The 8,240-nt window shown below is 37.7% G+C and overlaps 1 pseudogene; it reads right to left on the minus strand.

Moving 5' to 3' along the window:
• Nucleotides 1-208: 208 nt before the first annotated feature.
• Nucleotides 209-2,022, minus strand: LOC138381527 (eukaryotic translation initiation factor 4B pseudogene; annotated as a pseudogene).
• Nucleotides 2,023-8,240: the final 6,218 nt, after the last annotated feature.

Below are 8,240 nucleotides of genomic sequence, written 5' to 3' on the forward strand. Positions count from 1 at the left end.
TGCATTGGTGACTCTCCAGTTACTTCAATACTTCAAAGGCTGTAGCAGCATGTAAAAGAATTTCATTTCTTTTTTTTTTTTTTTTAAGTTAAGAAAGGTTTCCAGGAGATGGTAGGTTTTATTTTGTCTTATCTGGATAGAGGTTTGATTTGCTCTCGAATGTTCCCGGGTGGAGGAGAGACTAGGCGAAAGCACAGGATGTTGAGGTCTATTCAGTGTAATTTCCCTTGTTTTCATCTTCACCATCAACAGAGAGAGCTGCATAGTTGCTTGCAGAACTGAACTTGGATGCTGGATTTTCCTCAGGTTTCTTTGGCTCAGGTGCAGATCTGTAGTCTGGATTCTTTTTTGCCATCTTTCCTATCTGACTCCTTCCAGTGGTCTTTGTTCCCTCCATCTCCTGGACCACAGCTGGAGTTCCCAGTTTGGCCTTTTGGGACACTCATCCCATCTACTTTATTGTCGTTTTTCCTAGCTGGTCCTTCCTCAGATGGCTGAGCTGGAGCTAGTTTCTCCCTGCCACTTGTAGGGGATTGCTGCTCTATGTCTGAGCTCTGAGATTGAGCAGGAGGTTTAGAACTTCACTTCACCCAAGCATTCTCCTTTGGTGAAGGTGCTGGCATTACCTTTAGGGGCCAATCAGTTTGGGGAGGCTTAGAAGTTGGAGAGTGACAGTCTTCCTCCTTATTAAGTATTTCATTTTCTAGAGACTTCTCACTCTCTCTCCTTCATACATTTCTGCCAGATGTGGCTGAGGTCCCAGTCTGCAATGATTGACTTCCTGTCCTCGACCCTTCCTGTTCCTGAGTTTCTTCACTACTTCAGCTTGGGTGTCTCTCCTGAGGCCATCGTTCTAGTTTTGGCTCATCCAGCTGACATTTCAATTTCTCTTGTTCCTTTTGTAGTCATTTTTCTGCTTCTCTTTCTCTAGCAGCTGTGTCAATGGGCTTTGCCCCTCCAAAGATAGAAGCTGCTGGACTGGACTGGCATGTGCTAGCAGAGGTATCATCTTCCTTAGGAGTAGTTTGAGGCTTTAGATTCAGGTTGGGTCTTTGGGGGGGACCTCTATCATCACACCTATAATTATCCCAAGAGTAATCATCTCTGGAGCTCCATGATCTGTCATCTCCGCTGTCCTACTGGTCTTCATAGTGGTCCTGCCTCCTCTGTGGTCATCATCTCTGCAGTACTCACTACCAAATGCTCTTCTGCCACTGCCTATCCTGGAATCATATCCTCTATCGTAGTCTCTGCTACCTCTGTCATCATAGCGATCCCAGACCCCATATCGATCCATGTCCCAATACCCATCATGATACCAATCTGAATCATAATGATCTCGATACTTGTCTCCAAAGCTATCATCACCTCTTCTAGGCAGGCAGTCATGAAAGGTGTCTGTGGCAGGATGGGCTCTCCAGTCTGTATCTGTTTTGTCAGACTCCTGGTTTCTATCCCTGCCAAAAGAAGGATCATCCTTGTCTTTATCCTGAGCTTGGTCAGCAATGTCCACTCGAATTCTCCTGTTACTTAGAGACTCTTCATTGAGACTCAGGACACTAAGCAGGGAATCCAGGTCCTCAAACTCAGCATAACCAAAACCTTTCAACCTCTCTGGATTGCTGGGTTCATGGGGTAACCGCACTGCACTGGTATTTAATTCTCTAAAGAATTCCTTAATCAATTTTTCTGTCACCTCTTAGAGCAGGTTGCCTAGAAAACCAATGTAGGGTGACAATTTGGGAAGACGGCTCTGGTTGATACTGGGTTTCCAAGCAGCCCATAGAGCAGTGGGAAAGATGGAACAGTCAATTGGAGGTGCCCTATACACATCATCATCATTACTGTGCCAAGTGGTTGAAACATCTCCTTCCAGATCATCTGTTTCATCAGCCCAGCTGACTGGTTTGGGGACATAGGTGCTTCCTCCACGAGTTCCCCCATCCTCAGCCAGAAAGTCTGTCAGGGAGAGAGTCTTCCTCTTCTTATTTTTCTTTTTTGCTGAGGCTGCCATGTTGGGAGAGGGAGAGAGAATGCAAAGCCTGTATAAAAGTTTTATAGTTTTACTTTTTATAATTTAGGTAAATGGTGCATTTGAGTTTGTTTTTGTATAAGGTGTGAAGTGTAAGTTGAGGTTATTTTATATGTGTGTGTGTTGGCTATACCACCAACATCATCAACTTAAAACTTATGTTTCCACTGAATGTCTTTTGTACCTTTGTCAAAAAAGTTTTTGGCTATTACTGTCTGGGTCTATTTCTAGACTCTATTCTGTTTCATTGATATATATCTCCATCCTTCAAAATACTGCAATGTCTTAACTATTGTAGCTATACACTAAATCTTAATGTCAGGTAGTGTGATTGCTCCAACTTCATTGTTCTTTTTTTTTTTTTTTTTTAAATAGCTACTTTAGTTCATTTGCCTTTCCATACAAAATTTAGAATGTTTGCTAATGTTTATTAAAAATAAACTTTGTGAGATTTTGATATGAATTTATTTACATCTATGTATTAATTGGGGAATAATTGAAATCTTTGCTATGTTGAGTCTTCCATTCTATGAGCAAGATATGTCTTTCCACCTATTCGGGTCTTTTTTTTCATTAATATTTTGTAATTTCCAGCATAAACATTTTGTACATATTTAGTGAAATTTGTGCCTAAGTGTGTTTTGGGGGTCGCTTTCGATGGTATATGGTATAGTGTTTTTGAGTTTCTAATTGCTCTGTTCACTACACATAACACACATACACATGCACACACACACACACATACACATGCACACACTCGGTGTTAATTTTATACCTATAACCCATCTAAATTCAATTATTACTTATAGCATTTATTTGATAGATTTTTTGAGATTGTCTAAATAGATAGCATGTCATCTGCAAAATACTTTTATTTCTTTTTTCCCAGGTGAATCATATTGTTTGTTTGTTTGCCTTATTGCAATATTGCACTAGCTAGGGCATCTAGTACTATGTTGAAGAAGTAGTAAGAATGGGCATCTTTGCCTTGTTCCAAAATTAGAGAAAAAGCATCAATCTCTTACCATTAAGTATGATATTAGCTGTAGGTTTTTGGTACATGGTTTTTATCAGATTGAGGAATCACTGGGTATTTGGACTATTCCTACTTTGCTTACAGATTTTATCCAGAATAAATGTCAATAATTGTATGCCTTGAGTATTTCTATATTTATTTAGACTTGTTTTTTTTTTTTTTTTTTTTTGTCCCAGGTTATAGTTAATCTTAGTAAATGTTCTGTGTGCACTTGAAAGGAGAGTGTATTCTGCTGTTGGGTGGAACATATAGGTCTATAAATGCCAATTAGATTAAGTTAGTTAATAGTGTTGTTAAAATATTTTGCATCCTTACTAATTTTTTTTCTCTACTTAATCTACTAAACATTGAGAAAGTGGTAGTGGAATTTCTAACTATAATTCAAATGTGTTCACTTCTCCTTGAGGTTCTATCAGTTTTTACTTCCCACAATTGAAGATCTGTTATTTGGTGGTAAAGGGTGAGGATTGCTCTGTCTTCTTGATAAATTGACATATATTATTATGAAATAACCTTCTATATCCTTAGTACTATTTTTGGTATAAAATGTAGTTTACATTAATACAACCATTAAAACTTTCTTTTTATATTTATTATAATGGCATATATTTGTCTATCCTCTTGTCTTTACCCTATCTATTCCTTTGTATTTAAAATACATTTCCACAGGCAACATAGAGTTGGCTCCTGCTTTTATGTGCAGTCTCACAATCTGTCTTTGAGTTTTTGTCTTTAAACTCTTTACATTTAAAATGATCATTTGATCCCTTTTTCTTCTTTAGCTATCTTATTTTGGAATAATATGGTATGCTTAATTATTAAATTTTGTCTGTATGTATTATTATCTATAACTTTTATTTTTCTCTTGGTTGATATAGTGTTTCTTGTGTACATGTTTAACTTCTTAGTCTACCTTCAAGTGATAGTCTACCACTTCATGTAATGTATGAAACTCTTAAAATAGTGTAATTTTAAATCTCCCTTTCTGACCTTTGTAAAATCTTCATATATTTTCCTTTTCATTTTCCTTTTACTGGTAACCCCATACTACATTATATTTATTTTTGTCTAAATAATAAATTGTACACTAAAGATATTTGAACAACAAGAAAAATATCTTATGTATATACTTATGCAGTTACATATCTCTGTGTTCTTCATTCCTTGTGTAGACTCAAATTTCTGTCTGATATTGCTTTCTTTCTTCCTGAAAGGTAGCATTCTTTTTAGTGAGGGTCTACTAATAATAAATTATTTCAGCTTATATATACATATGAAACAGTCTTTTTGTTTCCTTTGCTTTTAGAAAATATTTTTGATTTGTGTAGAATACTAGATTGATTTTTCTTTCCTTTCATTATTTTACCAATATGACTATGCTGTCAACTTTCTTGTGTTCTTTCCAGTGAGAAATATGCTGTCATCCTGATTTTTATTTCTCTGTACCAAATTTCTTTGTCTAGCTATTCTGTATCACTGATTTGGAGCAACTTGATTATGATGTGATGGGTTTTTTTTTGTTTGTTTGTTTGTTTTTTTTGACAGAGTCTCGCTTCGTTGCCCAGGCTAGAGTGAGTGCCATGGTGTCATCCTAGCTCACAGCAACCTCAAACTCCTGGGCTTAAGCAATCCTACCGCCTCAGCCTCCCGAGTAGCTGGGACTACAGGCATGCGCCACCATGCCCGGCTAATTTTTTTCTATATAAATATTTTAGTTGGCCAGATAATTTCTTTCTATTTTTAGTAGAGACGGGGTCTCGCTCTTGCTCAGGCTGGTCTCGAACTCCTGACCTTGAGCGATCCACCCGCCTCGGCCTCCCAGAGTGCTAGGATTACAGGCGTGAGCCACCGCACCTGGCCGTGATGTGTTTTTTAATAGATATATTCCTGTTTCTTGTGCTTGCAATTTACTGAGCTTTTGAATCCATAGGTTTACCTTTTTTATCAAATTTGGATTCCAGTTACACATATATTAGGTGGCTTGAAGCTGTCCCACAGCTCATTGGGACTTTTTCCATTTTTTTATGTTTGTCTCATTTATTTTGGATGATTTCTATTACTATATCCTCAAATTTATTAATCTTTTCTTCTGAAAAATACAATCTGCAGTTAATCCCATTCACTGTACATTTTAATCCTCATTCACATTGTAGTTTTCCTCCGTAGAAGTTTCATTTGGGTCTTTTTTATATCGACCACATCTCTACTTAGTTTTTAAATGTATATAGTGTAGCAATAAAAACTGTTTCAATATATGGAAAACTGTCATAGTAACTGTTTTAATGTGGACTGTAACATCTTGGTCACTTCTGGGTCCACTTCAAATTATGTCCTCTTTATGAGTCATATTTTTGTGTTTCTTTGCATTCCTTGTAAGTATTTATTGGATGAAAGATATTGTAAATTTTATCTTCATGGGTATTGTACATTTTGTACTCCAATAAATATACTTGAGGATTGTTTGGAGACATTACTTGGGAACAGTTTCATTCTTTCAGATCTTCCTCTTATATACTGTATTTAATCTAGGACCAATTCTTCTCTCCTGTTGATACAAAACCATGTGTGTCTTACTTTCAATGCCCAGTGAATCATGAAGTTTACCAGTCTGGCTGATGGGAAGATGCATTATTCCCAACTGTGTGTGAATACGAAGTACCTCTAATCCAATCAAGTGTCTCTTTCCCCAGCCTCAGTTTTTTAACTCTGATGCACTGCAGTATCCTTTTCCAATCTCCAGAGTTGCAATGAGTCCAGCAAATGAGGGAAAGAAAAGAGGAAAACTTGTGTCCACGGCACAAGCCAGGCCATGAGATGAAGGCAGCAGATTTCTAGGACCCTGGAATCAGTAATGTGTGGGTATAGTAGGAGCAGGAAGGGCAGACCATGGTGGGACTGGGCAGGTGAGAGAGGGCAGGTCAGGAAGTGAGCAGGGGCAGCTCACAGAGGAATGCATGTGGTGTGGAGGGATTTGAATGTCTGGGTCTTGTTCCTTCAAATAACAGTACCCCACCCCAAAAGGTCTGCCTTTAGGAAGACAGTAGGAATGAGTGAGGACGGTCCTGGCCTTCTGGTCAGGAGGTCTCCACATTATCAGGTGGTGTGTGATCTGGAGAGGAGTGAGAGTAGAGAGAGGCAGAGAGGACCTAGCTAGGATCCTGGGAGGGAGGCTCAGAGAATTGTATGCTCTTGTTCTCCTACATTACCTCATTGCCCAGCACCCCCACTCCACTCTGGGTGCAAATTCCTGTCTCCTCAGACATTTTGCAGGTATAGGTGGGATCCACAGATCTGAAATTCAGAGTGTCATTCTCCCTGCGCCACCTTGTGTCCACACATGGGAGTGGGCGAGCAACCTAACAGGAAGCTCTGGATGAGGGGGGGTCCGCGGATGCTCAGAGAGAACTAACTGTAGCTCTAACCTGTGCAGCAATGCAGGGAGGATTGTAGGAGATGGGCAAGGTGGGGGCAGAGGCAGAGAGCCCTGGGTGGCAGTGGGTGAATCCTTATGGGACGTTTCTTTGCAGACATGCAGTTTCACACATCTGGGTCTGCATGCCCTCTTAGGTATTCTTTGATATTCTCATACAAACTTCATGATTTTTTCCTGTGTCTCAGAACATAACAAGTATTTTCTTTCACTTCTATCACATATGCTCTTTTTCATTATATATGTAGCAATAGTTGCTTACCTAAATTTCTTATTGGTGAACTATTTGTATTTAAAGTATTTTCATACTGAGTAAACAAATGAAAGTATCTACTTTAACATGTCTTTGGTTGGTCATTTCTGCAGATTGCTATCTTCTCATTTCAGGAGAGAGTCACGTCTGCATGCCTTGAGCAAGAATTGTTTGGAATCTTGTGTTTTGCTTCTTAATTTTGGACACTTGCATGTTCTGAAACTGTTAAGACATTAATATTCATTTGAAAAAAAATCTAGTTGTTTTTTTTTTTTTTACTTTGTTTCTACTCTTTTTACAATCTTATATCTTTTCTTCTGCTTACTTTGTTTTTAATTTGCTCTTCTTTTCCAGTTTCCTAAGGTAGATATTTAGATTATTGATTTTTCTCTTCTCAAATATGTAAAGTATATTTTGTTCCATCCTTTTACTTTGATTTATATGTCTCATATTTAAAGTTGTGTCTTCTAGACAACACATAGCTGGGTCTTGTTTTTTGATCTACTCTGAATGTCTTTCTTCTATTTGGTGCATGTAGACTGTTGACATTCACAGTGATTATTGATATAATTGGATTAATATCCCCTGTATTTGTTACTGTTTCCTATTTGCTGTCCTTGTTTTTTGCTCCTACTTTGTATCCCACTTTTTTCCTGCCTTTTTTGAATTTAATTGAATATTTTATATGATTTCATCTCTCTCCATTCTTAGCATATCTGTTATATATCCTTTATTTTAACCTTTTTAGTAATTGCTCTTGAGAATAAAACTCTCTTCCTATTGTTACTTGATCTAAAAGATAAAAGCTTGTTGAAAATAATAGAAAAATTTATTTGATTATGTATGCTTATATATGTATATGCTTAAATATAAGTGACATGAATTAGTAATGATAAAAGGTATGAGACAGAGGAATTAGGATTATTTTCTTTTTATGAGGTACTCACACTATTTGTGAAACAATGTAATGTTATTTGAAAGGGGGCATGGATTGATTACCTATACATGTAATATTGCAAACTACAGGGCAGGCTATTGGACCAAGGGCCTCAGTGCATTACTGGCCATTGACCAGAGGCTGCATTCAGATCCTTGCTATGTGGACTTCTCCCATTTGGCAGAATGATCCATCAATGCCATTAAGGGAGAAGGTTGGCTAGCAAGACAGAAATCACAATCTTATGTAAGTAACATAATCACTCAAGTGATATCCTATAACCCTTTCAGTATTTTATTGTTTACAAGCAACTTGCACACTGGGAGGGGATTAAAGTCAAGGTTGTGTACACCAAAAGGTAAGGATTACTGGGTGCCATCTTAGGGTCTACCTGCCACAACAAGTTTTCAACAATCTAAAACAGTTATTAGTTTTCACTTATTTTTTGTGACCGTGACATTTCTGAAAAATACCAGTCAGGCATCTTTTCAAATGCCCCCCACAAATATGGATTTTCCTGATGGTTTCTCAAAATTAGAGTAGGGATATGGA

The sequence above is a fragment of the Eulemur rufifrons genome, chromosome 3 (assembly GCF_041146395.1).
Source record: "Eulemur rufifrons isolate Redbay chromosome 3, OSU_ERuf_1, whole genome shotgun sequence".
NCBI classification, from domain to species: domain Eukaryota; kingdom Metazoa; phylum Chordata; class Mammalia; order Primates; family Lemuridae; genus Eulemur; species Eulemur rufifrons.